This window comes from Rattus rattus, chromosome 1 (genome assembly GCF_011064425.1).
Source record: "Rattus rattus isolate New Zealand chromosome 1, Rrattus_CSIRO_v1, whole genome shotgun sequence".
Taxonomy (NCBI): Eukaryota; Metazoa; Chordata; class Mammalia; order Rodentia; family Muridae; genus Rattus; species Rattus rattus.
This window is the reverse complement of record NC_046154.1, coordinates 65,250,474-65,267,599: the sequence shown is the minus strand read 5'-3', so window position 1 is coordinate 65,267,599 and position 17,126 is coordinate 65,250,474. Positions and strand designations below refer to the sequence as shown.

Below are 17,126 nucleotides of genomic sequence, written 5' to 3'. Positions count from 1 at the left end.
TCTTCCATTCACAGAGGAGCAAGTATCTGCACATCTGTTTGGGCCCCTCACTAAAGAGAATTCATTAAAGGTGAGAATTTAAGCAAAAATTGTAATAAATGTCAAGTTAACATTTTTAATGGTGACTGAGAAGTTACCACACCCCAGAAAGGAATAAATTATATAAATCTTATTAGATTCCGTATAGAGCTCTGCTTCATCTCTCTCTCTCTCTCTCTCTCTCTCTCTCTCTCTCTCTCTCTCTCTCTCTCTCTCTCTCTCTCTCAGACACACACACACACACACACACACACACTAAAATATTGAGACAAGTCTTAGATTTAGGTTTTGCAGGCCCCAGCTCATACCTAAAATTACTTTTTAAAGTTCTTAGTTTTATTAGGGAAATGGGACTCTTCTTGACTTGTTTACAACTGCACTTGGAAGGATTCATTTAGATTTTATTTGTTGTTCTTTCTGTTTGTTTGCTTGTTTGCTTTTCAGAGTGGAGCTCCGGAATCTTACTTCTTTCCTTCTTTTTCTTCTTTTTAAGTTTAGGTCAAATTGAAAAAGGAACTAAGTCAGGAGAGGAAGTTTCTGCACTTTTCCTGCAGTCATAGTTGAATGGTGTCTGTGTGGGTGAGACTGTTCTAAATGCTGGGTTGTACTTTTTTAAAGTGTTGTAAACAAAATTAAAATTTATAAATACATTGGAATAAATAGCATAAGTTCTATGGTAACCTAAGGGGTTTAAACTTTTACATTTGAAAGGATTACATGCATTCATAACAAATCAATAAAACCATCAAGGATGGGAAAGAAAAAAGAACCAGATGTCTAAATAAAAGGAAAAGAAATATTTTCTAAGGAATGTTTTAATAAACTGTTTTTCTTAAAATTTCAACATTCATAATAGTTAAGATGAAAGTTAAGACAATAGTATACTTATACTGCCTCAAAGCAGTATGGAAAATTTTTATTTGCATTTAACACTCATACACACAATACATAGGCATATCTTTAAATTTGCCAGGTGTTTTGGTAAGGGAAATCCATAATGTATAAAATAAGCTTTAAGTATCTGTTTGAGGTCACATGAGGGAACACTCTTAAATGCAGGTAAATGTTTAAGCATGAAGGTAGCCTCTACTCATGTTCTTTTCCTTCTTCCTTTCCTATTGATGTTTGAGACGGGGTTTCATGGAGTCCAGGGTAGCCTTTCTATTCTTATTCTCCTGCCTCTACTTCCTAAGTGATCAGACTATTGGCATATGCCACCATTACTTTCTTTATGAAGTAAAAACCAGGGGACCTTAATGTCCCCAAACAAGAAGCCCATAAAAAAAAATCCGATGCCATTTGAAGATAGATTCTTGTGACCCAACAATAATGAGCTCTAATGTGGGTTATAAAAGCATATTACAGTGGTTCCCAACCACCGGGAAGGAGCTTAGCGAGTGATGTCAGCCGAAGTTATCTCAGTCTGAGTTATTAATTTCTTATTTTTGACTATTTTCCAAGCTTATATTTAGTAAAAGTGTAGAAGAAAAGGGAGTGGGGGAAGCCCACTGTAATCAAGCCTCTAGTCAGATAGGCTATGTATGGTGGAGAAATAGAAAATAATTATTTCTAGATGTCTAAGTTCAACCTGGGGGTCTTTTACAGCTAGGTTTTGTGTAGCCAACTCTGGGTCAAAGTGCCAAATCAAAGCAAGGATTAGTCCTCCCTGACCACAAGGTCTACATAGCACGATTCAGAGAGACAAACTGGCCATTCGAACACATGAGTCATTAGGATGTAACCGTGCATTGTGAAGAACAGAGGAAGAGGTGTCCAAGCCTATGGTAGACCCTTTGGGTTCTACCTGGAGCAGTGCCTACAGCTGCATCCTCATCTGAAGCAGAACGATAGCCAGCATCTTCCCAGAACAGTAGGACAGTGACGGTAAAATGTCTAAAACCTTTGACTCACAGCTGGAGATTCTCCTCTGGTTTCTTATTTTGTCCGAGTAAAGGCCAGAGGCCAGCAAAACCCTGATTCATTGTGGAGACTCACATCCCTTGCTCTGAGTCTAACCACAGTGGACTTAGAATTCTTCCATACACAAAGTTGTGCCCCCACTGCACACTGATTCTGTTGACGTACGTCATAGGGTGATCTTTCCTAATGTTTGCATTTCTTGCTGGATTCTATGAAGACAATACTAAGAGTATTATCATATATCCCCAAAATTCATTGCAAAGCCTGGCTTGTAGAGTGATCTGGTTTGTAAATGAAGGAATGAATCAAGCAAAACTTATGCACCTGTAAATTCTTATAATCACTGTCCACTTCCATACTTTCTCTATAATATTCAGGAAACGTGATTCTAGGCCTGACACAGAGAAATCAGACAAAAGAGAAAGGAATATATGCCTCACATAAACACGTGCATACCTTCATTAGCAAGAAATATTAGTGGTTAAAGATCTAAAGCCATGGAGGATGCTTTTTATACAAACTAAATGAAACGAGCCATCATTTCGTGAAGGTAAAGTTGCCGTGAGAGATTTCTGCATTGAAACTTGGGTTTGAGGACTCTGAGCATCATGCCAACCATCAAATTCCACGACTTCAATATCTCTGGCTTAACAGGCACCACCTAAGAGAAATATGTAAAACAAGGGAGGGGGCTCAGCAAAGAAAAGCTTGGAGAAGAAGAGTCAGTGTAACATTGTCTAGGACTTTCTATCTCATCATTTGGGATCTTTGAGACCAGAGTTGGCAGGCGTCCCAGAGACACCGAAACAAAGCAACCACACAGAGCATCACCAAGAACAGGAGACCTAACCTGGGAGATGGCGAGATGAAAGGCCTGTGTCCACAGTCACCAAGGACAGAGCCCAGTGTCCACAGTCACTGAGGACAGAGAAGAGACATGAAAGGCAAGCTTTCTCTTCAGGGATTTCTTTTTTCAGTTTGTTTAAAAGAACACTTTTGAGATGAGTCCCCGAAGCAGCGAGAAGACACTGCCCTGAGCCCAGACATCTGGGAGTTAACAGCAAGACTGTGGTGAGTTCTGTGTGTCTGCCTTCTCTATCTTCACTATTCTTAACTCAAAGTTGTGTCATCAGTCTGGAATGGACCATGTCTGCTCAACAAACCCAGCTTCTCGCTCCCTCCCTCTCTCTCTTTGTGTTTGCTTATTCACAGTTCAGAAATTGACCAATGACTTTCTTACTCTCTAACCAAGGGAATTAATACTGTAGTGGAAAGAAAAACAATTTCCATTTTGCTTTGAGACAAAGGACCACGTGTTTCTGTTAGAGGACAAAAGATAAAACGGATTTGTACTCTGTAACCTCATCATGCTCACAAGTGACTTTGTAACTGCAGTGTGGGGACTGCTTGTGAGGAAGAACATAAATTTCTGACTTTGATCACTGCCAGAAATATCTAATACTTGCAGAGTGCTCACTGCTTCAGACAATGAACTCAGTACTTTGACGGTGTTTCTTCTGAATTCCAGCAGCAGTTTGGACACAGATACTATTACAGACTTTTTGCCAAAAGGGTAAGGGGCAGGCATATTGCTTGACTTCAAGTCTGAAAACAATCAGGGGAGGATATATGTGTGTGCATTACATGGACATAGCTCAGCATTGCACAATTAAGATTTAAAACACAGTAATCCTTCCCTGACTTGCTCATTATGGACAGAAGTATACCCAGCAAAGAGAATGCTGCTCATAGAAAATGCATAGAAATATAAGAATTGGGAAAGCCTAATGGTGTCAGAATTAGTAAACACAGTCATAGTGCTGGGCACATAGTAAGTGTTCATTAAGTTTGGGCTTAAATTTCCCCATTCGCTTCATTAATTGTTGTCACTGGCACCATCACTGTCATCATATTCTGACAGAAACTGGATCTAGGTTAAAGACTACTGAAGCTGACAGGGGCACAGCACTCATGAGGATCAGAGTGGATCACAGTCAGATACCCAGTTACTTTATTCAACTTTTCATGCTATGTTGTCATGGCACTAGCTCTGTGGGAAGCTATTTTCAATGCACTTGCTTAGGGCTGGTGAAAACAAGCGCCCAACCCAATAATCAGTATGTTGAGCACTGTGAAGCCATGTAGCTTCAGTCCCTCTAACACAGAAGCTGACACTAATGTCTACAGGGAGCAATCTTTTTGGTCACATCCGAGCCAAGGTCCTCCAGCTGTCAGTCACTGCTACCTTGCCCACTCAGCTCTCATACCTTGCCTAGCCTGTTTTTTAATTTTTCTCTTTCTCCATTCATCAGTGCATGACGACTTACTTTGAAGTCGGATAACCTCCACTTTCAGACTTCCTCCTGCATCTCAGCAGAGCAAGCTATTCAATAACCTGTGAAAACAAACTACTATGTGATATGTACTGCGATCCACATTAGATATGCAGAAATGAACAAGGTAACATCTCTACTTAGGCAGCTCAAAACCATTTGGGTCCCAGCTTCCATTTTTCAGCTTTTCTAACATCCCACCTAGACACCAGCTTGTGGTGTATTTACTTTATAGAGCTTTCTGTTAGATCACCTAAACAGATGATCACCATTAGACGGATTATGACTTGCATATCCACTCAACAATTTTAAACAGTTCTATTTAGTGTCTAAATGTTTACATATGTCATAAAAACAATTCTGGACATGTTATTTCATATGGAAACCAAACTCGGTGTGGTAGACTATCTGACCAAAGCTATACAGAATTCTAAATCAGAACTGATTCCATGCCCAGCAGTCACAGAGGGAGATTTCTTCTTATAAACGTGGCCTCCAGTTCTGCAAGAAGTCTTTAATACTCCATTATATTACTTCCTTTCCAGAACCCATTTTCTGAGCTTTTATTGGTTGTGGTATTATAAAAGTGCTTTGCCATGGTGAACTTCTATCTCCACTTTCAACAAATGCAACATGGAAGGCAATTTAAAGTTGAAAGCTCCATGAACAGACCAAAGCAGACGAGCCTGTTGAGCAAGCTCAAATATAGTTTCCTGGAACTAAATGGCTGAGGCTCTTTAGATGTAACTGGTGTCCTCCGTCACTAGATGCCACCATGAGAGATATGTGATTATTGTAGTCTGTCTTCCCTTCCAGGAGACTGGCTCCATCTGCCTCTTCCGGCGTTCCTTTTATACTTGAATATGAACTATGAAGCACAAAGGCATACGTACAATGAAGTCTCATCTCACGGATTATTAATGCAGGTAAAGGCAAGAGACATGATTCAGGACCCAGCTCAAACATAGAAAGGGAGTTGATCAGAGTCTCAGCAAAAGTTCCCAGAGCAAAAGGAGAAAACACGTGCACAGATGAGACTCCGTGTGAGTCAGGGACGACACAGGGCACGGCAGCCAGCCCCAGCAGACATACAGTGCTAATGAAGGAGCTAAAATCTCCAAATGTGGTCTGTCTGTCTGGATTTGATGGGAGAAATTCTTCCCCCAATACATAACAGTTCCTAATTTCATTTAAATGAATGCCACTTGAAAACTTATCTCAAGTAGAATATGTTGAGATGAGGACACTAGGCTTAGAACAACTAAGTGTGTGTCCTCCAAAGCTGGTGGTTTTGGATCAGTTTCTCCTCAGTTTTCTCATCTGGAAATGAACAGAACAGGTGCATCAACCACATGGAGATGCCATACTTATGTGAGTTCAGTCAAAGCCAATGCTCACTGCTCAGTTCCTAGTGTGAGATTCAGAAGGCATTGAAGCCTGGTGCCTATAGCTTTACTGAACCCTCTACACGATAGCTATTACTGCCAGAAAGACTCTTAATAATACCCCCTGCAAAGTTTCTGTCATGCTTAGTCCTCATCCAGCCTTCTTTCTCTCCTTGGATGCACCATAGTTGACACACTAAATATGTTTATTTTTTAAATTTATTTGATGTGCATGAATGCTACGCCATCATGTATGTATGCGCACCATGTGCCCTCAGAGTTCAGAAGAGGGCATCTGATATTGTGAAACTGGAATTAGGGATGGTTGTGAGCCACCATGTGGGTGTTGAGAACCAAACCCACGTCCTCTGCAAAAGCAAAAGGTGCTCTCAACCATGAAGCTAAGTAATCCTCTTTTTCCCCTCCCAGGGATTAGTCAAACCCCTTGTTGGTGGCAGTAGCACTGTTCTTGTTCTGCCTTGTTGAAATCTGGTTCTTCTAAAGGGAAATGTGCTGCTTCAGATTTTCCCAATGGGAAGGGGGAAGCACCATGATTGGCAGTAGAGATGAAATCCCGAACAACATGTATGAAATTTAAATACGTTTCTTTTAAGTTCTGTCTCTCAGCCTCTGCAAGGCTCATTTCAAGGTTCACTGTAAAGCCAGTCAATTTTCTTATGTCTTCATTTTATATCAGCAAAAAGTTTTTTTTTCTCCAAAAACAGTAACAAGGAGGGATGCATACACACAGTACGAACAGGAAGTTCTATGTGATCACATTTGTGTGTTATGTTGGACAGCAGAAAAGGAGATGGAAAAATATCTCAATTTTGAGAATTGGTAGGGCTTAGTGTTATTTCTAAAATACTTAAATATGCAAGAAAATAAACTCAAATGACACTGTTCCACGCAGGAAATTCCACATGGCAAGGGTGTGGTCTTCAGGTTCAAGGCTGTCCTGTCCCCATTATTTTGCAGTTCTTTAATTAGAAGTCTTTAATAATGACCTTGTACTGCAAATGCATCTTAAAGGATTTTGTTGAAAAATAAGCTGACAAGGCAATGCGAGGAGAACACATATCCAAGAAAGCACTTAAAAACCAGAATTTGTGTTCCAGTGGAGAAGAAGAATGATGTCATATTAATTTAGCACGCCTTACACTTCTAAAGTAACAGAGAACGTGATCTCTTAGTTAGAATGCACTAAGTAGAACCTGTTGGCTAATATCAAATCAGGAACTCAGTCTGGTTTGAGCAAAGCTTTAACATATAGATTACACCATGTTAAAAATGACCAAAAAATCCCTAAGATTGTATTTCAATATTTACATTTTCATTACTTAGATGCGCTTAAATAAAATGGTGAAAAACTAGAACTATTTTTTATTTCTGAGTCTCTAGATCTTTCTCATCACAAATCTTAACATGGATTAAGGCAGAAAATAATATTCCTTAAAGAAATCTATATATCAATACATAGATTTTTATTATATATTATAGTTTATCAATATTTAGCTTTCTCCTCTAGTTTGGAAGCATGCTGAGTGCTTATGTAGAGCTGTATTCTTGTGGAGCAAACTTGGAAGCTTACAAGACAAAAAAAGAAATGTGACAAGCAAATGGATGCTCTCAGCTTGGCTTTCTGTTGTTTGAAAAGCTAGAAACGCCCCCTCCCAAAGCTTCTATGGTCCATAATAGCTCACTAATAGCATGGACCCAACTAAACCCAGCCTGCCTCTGTTTTCAGACTGTATCTACCCGAGTCTTTACTCTTTTACATAGGAGTTCACAAATGTGTGAAGAAAGATGTTCTTTATCTCTGTTTTAAAAGCAAAAACAAAACACTGCAAGAAGGCTGAAAAGACTGCTCAATGGTTAGGAACAGTGGCTGCTCCAAAGGTCCAGAGTTCAGGTCCCAGCACCCATGTAGTGACTCACAACCATCTATAACTGTAGTCCCATGGGATTTAATACCCTCTTCTGGTGTGCAAATATACACGAGAGCATGCAATAGATACTCTCAGCCTGGGGCTTTGCTTCTCTAGGTGGCTCTCTGTTGTTTGAAAAGCTAGAAATTCCCCCTCCCAAAACTTGTGTGTTCTGTTATAGCTCATTGAATACATGGATCCAACTAAATTATCCACATAAACAAATATAAACCTTTAAAAATACAATCCATGCCATATGTAGCATTCTGTTTAGCTAGAAATTACTAATATATTTTAATGCCCTTTTGTGGTATCAGAATAGTCAATTATCAAAATGGTGTTTCTATGGCACATTAGCCTTTACAGTGACAGACAGAACTGAGGGTTAGTATAAATGAATCATTGTATGAAAACTGAAGGGTTTTATAACTTTTATTCTGCTTGCATGCTATTCCTGATTTTTATTTACAGTTTTCTTGTCTTTATTCTTTCTCAAGTTTCATTTAGTCTGACGTACTACAGAGTTCGTCTAACTGCTTTATATAATTATTTTAATAACAACCAAAACCAAGCTCATCATTTATCTTCTTCGATCTGTCTTTTTATACTTAGTGCTGACTGTATGCTTGCTCAGCTCACATTAGCTTTATATTCCAGCCCTCGGAAAAGCATATTCTTCCTATTTTCTTTCTGTCATGCGCAAAGATTCTCACATTTAAGAAAATAATCCAAGGTGATCTATTGCAAGAAAATGATGTAAAAACATTGTTTCTGGGACATGAGGCTAAGCCTGCTTCAAGATGGCCCACCAATATCTAAATATCCATTTATCTATCTCTATAGACAGTGCTGCCCTATAAGAGGAAATTAGAGCAGGCAGAGGGGACTCTCCTGGTCTCTCTCCTTCCCTCTCCTTTCCTCTCTCCCCTTCCCTCTGTCTCTGTCTCTCTGTGTGTAACTGTCTCTCTCTTTCTGTCTCTATCTCTGCTTCTCTCACATACACAATATTTTTGTGTTAACCTATTTGTATTGGAAAGGCTTAACCTGCTTCCAATTCACATGAGACAATTGAAGTTTATTTGACTCTTACATATGCAACATAAAATGAATTAGCCTTCTAAGGAAGCTTTGACTTTTATATGTGTCAGGGCCCATTTCAACTTTAAAATATCCCTTGGGTACATGGTAACTTGTAATAGCTGCACAATAAACTTTTAACGTGTACTGCACCTCAGTTTTATCTCATGGGGATTTATTTAAGTAACAATGATATGTTAGAACTGGGTACTCATTTTTAAAATATTAAGGAACATATGTCGTGAATTTGTCAGTAATTCCTTCACTCACCGTCTTATGAGAACTGCATGGCCATGATTCCAGTACCCACTTACTGTCTCATCCTTGGTAACCTCCCAGGCTACTTTGAACTCTTCACTGCAATGGGGATTTTGTTACCAATGTGTAGCATTTTCCTGAAGTTTTATGTAAATAGATCTTGAATTCTGCCTAGAAGTATTCACGGTTTTCTCTTCAAAGCTGCCATGAAGATAGTGGATTGAGGTTTCAAAGTGTCCTTTAGATGAGAGAAATAGATTTTCTTTTTAAAAATATAGTTAAGTATATAATGCATTTTGATAATGCCAATTCCTTCACAACTCCTCCAAGACACCTCCTGTCCTGTCTCCCTGAAAAGTTCATGTCCTATTGTCACAGTTCACTAAATCCCATCAGTACTGTCTATATGTGAACAGTGTAGAGCCATCCACTGGAATGTGGGCAACCTACTAGAGGCCACTTTCCTAAAGAAAACTGACTCTCCCTCTGCTGTTGTTTTCCGACTTCCCAAACTCCTTAGGTAGTGATAGCGCTTTATGAGCCTTTCCCTTGTCCCTGCGGGTGGCTGGATTGGCTTGATCTTGTGCAGACTGGCTTGATCTTGTGCAGACTGGATTGATCTTGTACAGACTGGGTTGATCTTGTGCTGTTCTTGTGCAGGCAGGAACAGCAGCTGTGAGTTTACGAGCCCAACAACATCATTTCTAGAAGACACTGTCTCGCAGAAGCCCTCCCCAACCTCTGGCTTTTATAGGATTCCAGTTTTCTCCTCACACTGTTCCCTGGATGAACCTGGAGGAGGTTGATATAGATGATCCATTAAGAGCCGAGCACTTCACAGTTACACATTATAAGTTACAGGAAAAAAACTTTCATTAAAAAATGTTTCCAAATGTGTGAATTTTCATTGTGGCTGGGTTTTGTAAACTACCCACTACTAAACAGCAGAACATGTGGGAGAGGATCTGAAGGGAGAATGTCATGGACTATAATGCTCGTTAGAACATGAAAAGCTCTGGGGACTCATATAGCTTTTAATATCGTAGAAACACACAGGATATCTCGAACCTCTGTCTATTTCTCTTTATCTTCAAGGAACACATAAAATAGAATGGCAAGTTTGAAAATGAAAGTACTGGACAAGGTATTTACTTCTGATCTTACTGAAGAGCTCTTTGAAAGTGGGACAGACTAATCAGGCAAGGCAAAGTAAGGCAGGCTGCTTGTCAGTGAGAGGGACGCAAAGGCCGGGCAAAGCAGCTGGAGGAGTTGTTTTATTTTGGTTTCCGAATGTGAGCTAGCAGGAGACAGAGCAACCAAGCAGAGATTCAGAATCGAGTGAGGATCACTTGTGGAAAAGTCTAGCCTCAAGAATATATTGAGGTGTGTCAACTAAGAGAGATTGATTAGACAGACAGCACTGGATCATGAAAAAGACTCCCTTTCTGTTTCTTTAAGACAGGGCCTCACTATGTAGCCCTGGCTGACCAGAAACTCTTTATGTAAAGATTGACCTTCAATACATGGAGAGCCACCTGCCTCTGCCTCCTGAGTGCTGGGAGATCCATTCCCAACTCCCATCCCCTTTAACACATGCAAGCAACAAGCATGCCTCCCATCTCCAGATATCAACCCTAAAGATAGTCAACTTTCGTTTTGGGTGGGTCCTTGCAATGTGTGGGAGATAGTAGCCATAAGGAAAGATAATCTGCACTTTTTAACACACACACACACACACACACACACACACACACACACACACACACACACTCATACGGAGAGCCGGGGTGGAGGGGGAAGGGTGCACATATGAATTTGTGTCTTAATTGGACATCTGCTTAAATTCCTGCTCTCTTCCCATGGCTGGACAAGGATTTAAAGAATGTGCCAGGTTTCCTTGGCTATGAACTTGTTTTTTCTTGTATCCAACATGCATACTGGCGTGGCCTTTTAACTAGTCATTCCCTGGATGGGGAGTGGGAATGTGATGGAATCCTTGATGTGGTTCCAAATGCTGCTGGTTTTTTAGCCTTAAAACCAACAGCCCAAAGACATTTGAAGGACGAAGGCTTTGATGTGCTCCACTCAGCACAGCACACTCCTGTTGCCCAGCAGCGTGATTTAAGAGTCTTTCTCTCTCCTCTGCCTCTCTGTTAGTCTCTCTATTTCTCTGTCTTTTTGTCTCTCTGTCTCTCTCTGTCTCTCTGCCTCTCTCTGTCTCTCTGCCTCTCTTTGTCTGTCTGTGTCTCTTGTAGTGATTACAGAAGATCCTCAATTTTCACTGTTTTTGTCTTGTTTTGTTTTGTTTTGTTTTTCTGACTTAAAAACCAAAAGACAGAACATGGAGCTTGGGAATTTATCCATGAGAAGTGACATGCTGAGTCTACAGAATACATCTGCTCCATTATGAGGCCTGACTGTACTTACCACTGTACTCGATAATGTCTGTAAAGAAAGTGCCTAAGACTCATTGCCATATCCCTAATTTAGTTTACAAACACAAAACCAATGATTCCTCTGAAGATGATTTCTAGAACTTTCTTTTCAAAATAGAAGCATCTGGCCATCGTCATCCTGCTCAAAATGGTTCAAAGCACGAAGGATCACTTCTGTATTTTTCATTTTGCACATGACTGCATTCTTTAAAAGACGGGCCAATTTCTTTAGGGTGTTGTTTTAAAAATCTTCATGGGCTGTCCCGATCTTTTTGGAAGAAACCCACATGTTCCTATGTTCGCTTTTTCATTTTGTTTGTTTGTTGTGTTTTGTTTTGTTTTGTGGGGGCATCTGGGCTATGTTCTTACACATACACTAAGAGGTGGGCATCGCAACATTGTTGTGAGTTTAGCTTGGCCATTTTGCATTTCTAGTTCTTAAGAGAAAAAAAATTCTTGATGAGAAATACTTTGCCTAGATGAGTTTGAAAGGCTCTTTTTTTTTTAAGAGTCCTAAATATCAGATAGGGGTTTGATTGGATATAAGTTAAGCACGAGGTGGTCTGAGGATGGAGTTAATGGTGGGTGGAAGATAAGGGCAGGAGATGCATGGATCCTCAACAGCTAACCACCGGGAGTTTGAGAAGCCGGCAAACACAAGTGCTGCTTAGGGGAAGTAAGCAGAGTCACACTCTGCCCTGTTGGACTTCTCAGACTCTAAAACCTGCAAAGAGACTCGACCTGAGAGTCTTTACCTAATCCTGAACAACTTGAAGCAAAATAGAAAACTGTCCAGGATAAACACTGAAGGCCACGTACGTCCTCCACGTGAATGTGTTGAACTAGCTTGTGATCCTGATACAATTTCAAAAGACTCATCTAAAATCTTTACCTAGAGAAATCTTATACTCCATTTGAGGGTCTCATTAATGAAAAAAATCCCAGGATTTTTAACAGATTATTTCTCTGTTTTTCCAGCTAGAGAGACAGGGCAACCCAAACCACAGGACAGTTCTTGGTCTCAGCAGGCAGCAGTTCCCAAACGTTTGGCATGTACTTTGAAGACTGAGCACCTTGAAAGGCCAGTCCTGTCTCAGCAAGCCATTTCTAGCAAGCTCCTATGTGAGGCCAATGCTGCTAGTCTGTGGTGCACTCTTAGCGAGTGGGAAGTCTCTAAGTGTGGATCCAATCCTACACATCTATTGCACAAAGCACTTCCCAGCAGCCCCTCCCACTCTCTCTCTCTCTCTCTCATCTATATCCTTACCCCACCCAGTCATCAATCACTTAACCTAAACCTAACAGACTGGAAGCCATCACCAGGGTTTGGGTAAGAAGAATAACTGACATTTTTTTTTCTCCTTTAGAATGATCTTACGTTTATTACAGTTGGGTTTCAATGTTTCTCTGCTTTTGTGGTGCTTAACATTTGATGTGTCTATAAGTTATGAAGCAGATTATAAGTAATGAACATGGATGATTTGCATCTGTAGCCCCAGACTGAAGCTATTATGATACTGCTTTCAGGACATGAACTCAGAGTTAGATAGTACGGAAAATTACACTGTCACAGCCCAGTTGGTAATTGATGTCAAGCTTGTGTAGACCTATTCTTAGTATTCTTGTGTAGTTGAGAAATACTTCCTTCTCCCTATAACCCTTTGTGGATTCAAAACATGGATGATTCAAAGATGAGCAAGGCCCAGGGTCAGAAAGATTTGCCTGTGAGAGAAGTTCAAAGACGTATGCATGCTAGCCACTGCCTGTGAGCAGCTGGCCCTTGCTATTCGATACATTTTCAATAGAGAAAAGTTTCATGACAGTTCCGACAATGGCAGCTGAATGAGCAGTGCTGAAGAATTCTGGAAACTAATGTAGCATTCGATACATTTTATGTAACTGAAGGTAATCTAAAGGTGTCATTTCAATTTTTAAAAATATTGTGATATTTATCTACTTAGCCTGCAAGGTGTGTGTGAATGTGTGTGAGTGTGTGTCTGTGTGTGAATGTGTGTGTGTCTGTGTGTGAATGTGTGTGTGTGAATGTGTGTGTGTGTGAATGTGTGTGTCTGTGTGTGAATGTGTGTGTGTGAATGTGTGTGTGTGTGTCTGTGTGTGTTTGTATGTGGATGTGTGAGTGTGTGTGACTGTGTGTCTGTCTGTGTATGTCTGTGTGTGTCTGTGTGTGTGTGTGTATGTGTATGTGTGTGGCAAGTTCCCTTACCTGAGCCATCCAGACGGCCCATTTCATGTATGATGGAATGGAACCAAATACCTTTAGAACATGTTTCTCTAAATATCCATAAAAGAAACAAACTTAAATATGATTCTTTTTCTTCCTCATTTATTTCAATAGGTCAGCCATTTCTTTACCATCCTTCTGTATGGAAATTAGGTGAGACCAAATGTTAGAGAAACTAACACTAGTTGTGTAACGTGGCATTCTAAACTTCAGCATGGAATAAAGACAGAGTCTCAGATAACAGCCTTGGTCTCTCCTACTTACCTATGCTGTTTAATGTGAAGAGGGCAGCATTGTCTCCATTAGGGTTATTCCTTTCTCACTGCACACAGAACCCAAAATGCATAACTCCCAGCCCTCCTTCTTCATTGAATACTATCAAAAACAAAAGGCATGGGATTGAAGCTTTCAAAAAAAAATAAAACTAGAAGAAAATTCTTTTAAATATCTGAAAACTTTATAAGTTTCATAAGGACAAATGAGAAACCACATTTGTTTTTGAAAGCTTTAATGTTTTATTCATCACGGTTACTTTTTTTTTCATTTACTTTAATCCTACCTTTAACTCTAAGACATTTGAGAATACTGTCAGATATTCACACACCACCATCCAGTTTTAACAGAGAGGGAACACTAGGGATAGATATCTGTTATTTTGTCTGTTAGGCTTTTTCCATTAAAAATAAATATTTCTTTAAAATCATATTTAAAGTCTAAGAAACTGGCAGTGTTACCGATGGGTTGGGTGAGTGACCAGCACTGAAATCCTTTGCTATGTTCTCATCAGAACTTCAGTGGATGGGATGAGGGCCTCTTTTCTATGTTCTGTGCAGCGTTTCTCTGTGCAAAATTACGATACCATCTTCGGCACTTGTTTTGGGGTACAAACAACTTGTCAGCCTGGATCAAAGTCTGAAAGACAAATGTTTGTTTTTCTTTACATTGATATTTATAATTTGAGATGTATTATCTCTTCTTCAATTATTTGCTATTAAAGTATCATGGTACATAATTTTAGATAAACAATCGGTAGTCTTATATATAGTATTAATTTAAGCTTCTGCTTAAAACCTTTTTTAAAGTGTCCCATAAATGAAGTAATTGTATTTATGCATCTATTTGGGTTTTCTGTTGGAGTTTAAGTCTTTCCTGCTGGGATTCATAAAAAGGGATTCTTCCTCTTCTATTTTACCAAAAGAATTGTGTTTAAATGGCTACCTACATGTGATGATACCCTAATTCAATAAATAAAGAATGCTTTTGTGTTTTTCTATGGATAGATTTAACTGCATGTTTCCCCCTAGACAAACACTTAGCTCTTTCTAGGTTCTCATTTTAAGGCTTGCTTTTTATGAATTGGTAGTATTTGATTCCACCTCCCCCCAATACTATGACTATAAACTTTAAAGCTAATTTTTAAAAACCTTCAGGACTACTTTAATAGTGACATGTTTAATTGTTGATTCTTATTTCTTGATCAAGGTAGTGGATCAAGCTTGAGAGTTTTCAGTTTTTCAAAATGGAGATCACGAGTCAGAGAGCCGTTTTCAGATGAAGCGTAATGATTCCTACCATTGTGTGTTCAACCCTGTTAACCATTAAGTATCATGACCTCTCTACACATAACTTGAGTGTAGGAGAGAGCATAAACAACATTTTATGCACCTGCTTCCTACGGAAAAATGAAACCCGAGTTTCTCACCTAAGTCTTGAGCTCACATATATGCTCATGTTAAGGTAATTTGTGTAATAAATCAACCCTATTTGGCTTGTCTGCTCTAAGGTTGGCTAAGCGAATGAGTACCACCTCGTTAGGGAACATCTGGTGACTAATTTTCACCTGGTTTGAATAAGTGAGTTTTACACTGAGATGTTATCACATCATTAATAAGACATCACCGTGCATCTTATTCCTCTCCTCACCCCACCTGTAGAATTTTTTCTTGGGGGTAACGGGACTTTTGCTAAAATGTAATTGCATTTACTCGTACAAAGACAATTCCTACCCTCTTAAAACAGTGTAAAAGATCTCATGCTGTGCTTGCACACCATAGGAAAAAAATATGTTGCTGTGTGTAATTCTGAATTCACTTGAGATTTTCCAAGATGGGCAACCTCTACCTTTAGGTAATTGAAACTTACATGGAAAAGATTGGGATAGTGCATGTCTCTGCTTGCACGCTCCAGTATTAAACATGAATCTCAACGGACAATAAAAATGACGTGCTTGGTTGGAGACATGGCAGTGCATTGGAGCATTCATCCAGAGGCAAAGCCAGTAGAAAGATTCAGAGAGCCCAGGCTGCTCCGAAATACCAAGATCGTTGAGCAGGTGGGTACCTGGGGAAAAAAAAAATGTCCAGGAAGGCCTCAAGGCAGCCAGGATCAGGAGTACCCAGGGATGGGAGAACTCCCCTCCGGCCTGAAAACCACTTAGACCCTCGGGCCGCGCCACTCGCCAGGGTTTCGAAGGACTCCAGCCAGCATCGCTGCCCGCCTGCTGGTCAGGAACGCCCGGGCTCGCGCACTTTGCCGCGCGGCGGCTGCCGCGGGCGGTGGCTGTCGCGTACCTTGCCGTGTCGTGGCGCTCGGGAGCTGCGCCGGCTGCAGCCGTTGCTGGCCCGGCGGAGGCGCGGCCGGTCCTCAGGGGCGGGGCCGGGGCGGGGCGTCGGGCCGCGCGGCAGGTGGGCGCGCGGAGGTGGCACAGCCCGCTGCGCCTCCGACCTGCGCACAACGCGGGACGCCGAGGCGCGCGCGGGGTGCGGAGGCCGCAGGTAAGCGGGCCCTGGCGCGCGGCGAGCCACCCGGGGGTTGGGGGAACCAAGGGACGAGGCGGCTCCGCGGCGCGCGTGGGGAGCGGAGGCGCGGTCCCGCACAGTCACCCGCGCTCGGCCACACGCCGGGGCCGCGCGCGATCCTCGAGCGCGCAGGGAAGCCGAACTCGGCGTGTGAGCCGGAGCGCTCTCCGCCGGGGACTCCCCGCGTTGCCCACGCACCGTTTCAAACTCCCGGTGCTTTGGAAACTTCCCGGGAGCTCCTCCGGTGGAGTGCACAGAAATGAGACGTGCGGTGAAAACCCACAGCCGAGGATTCGTTTGTTTTCAGTTCGTACGGAGGGAAAAGGATGAAGGATGTTCGTCAGCTCCTGACCCTTCTCTCCGCGACCCTCTTTTGGAAGGCCCAGCTCCTCGGGAGACAGCTCCTGCAGGGTTTCCAGAGCCAGGCAGTGGCCCCGTAAAGGCAGCGAAACAGGCTCAGGTGGCCTCCTAAAAGCTTCTCCCGGTCTGGGGACAGCTTTGTCCCTGCCTTGAGGGCAATAGCGCTCAGAACCTGCACCTAGGGTTAGAGCTTTGGCTCAACCCCGACACCCTCCTGCTTGGGGACTTCTGGAATCAGAATCCGGTCTTTCAGCTTCCTCGCTGAAATCCTGGCACCTTTGAAGTGGAATTAGGGGGGAAGTAGGCAAGATTTTTTTTTTTTTTTTTTTTTTTTTGGATTAAAATGCTTGT

General features: G+C 41.4%; 1 long non-coding RNA gene across 1 annotated transcript in view; it reads left to right on the top strand.

The window, feature by feature from the left end:
- The first annotated feature begins 16,334 nt into the window (after nucleotides 1–16,334).
- The window catches only part of LOC116900383, a 29,348-nt gene continuing 28,556 nt past the window's right edge, over nucleotides 16,335–17,126 (top strand). The window contains exon 1 of the long non-coding RNA XR_004387930.1: nucleotides 16,335–16,391. This is a non-coding gene — a long non-coding RNA (uncharacterized LOC116900383). The remainder of the gene's footprint in view (nucleotides 16,392–17,126) is intronic.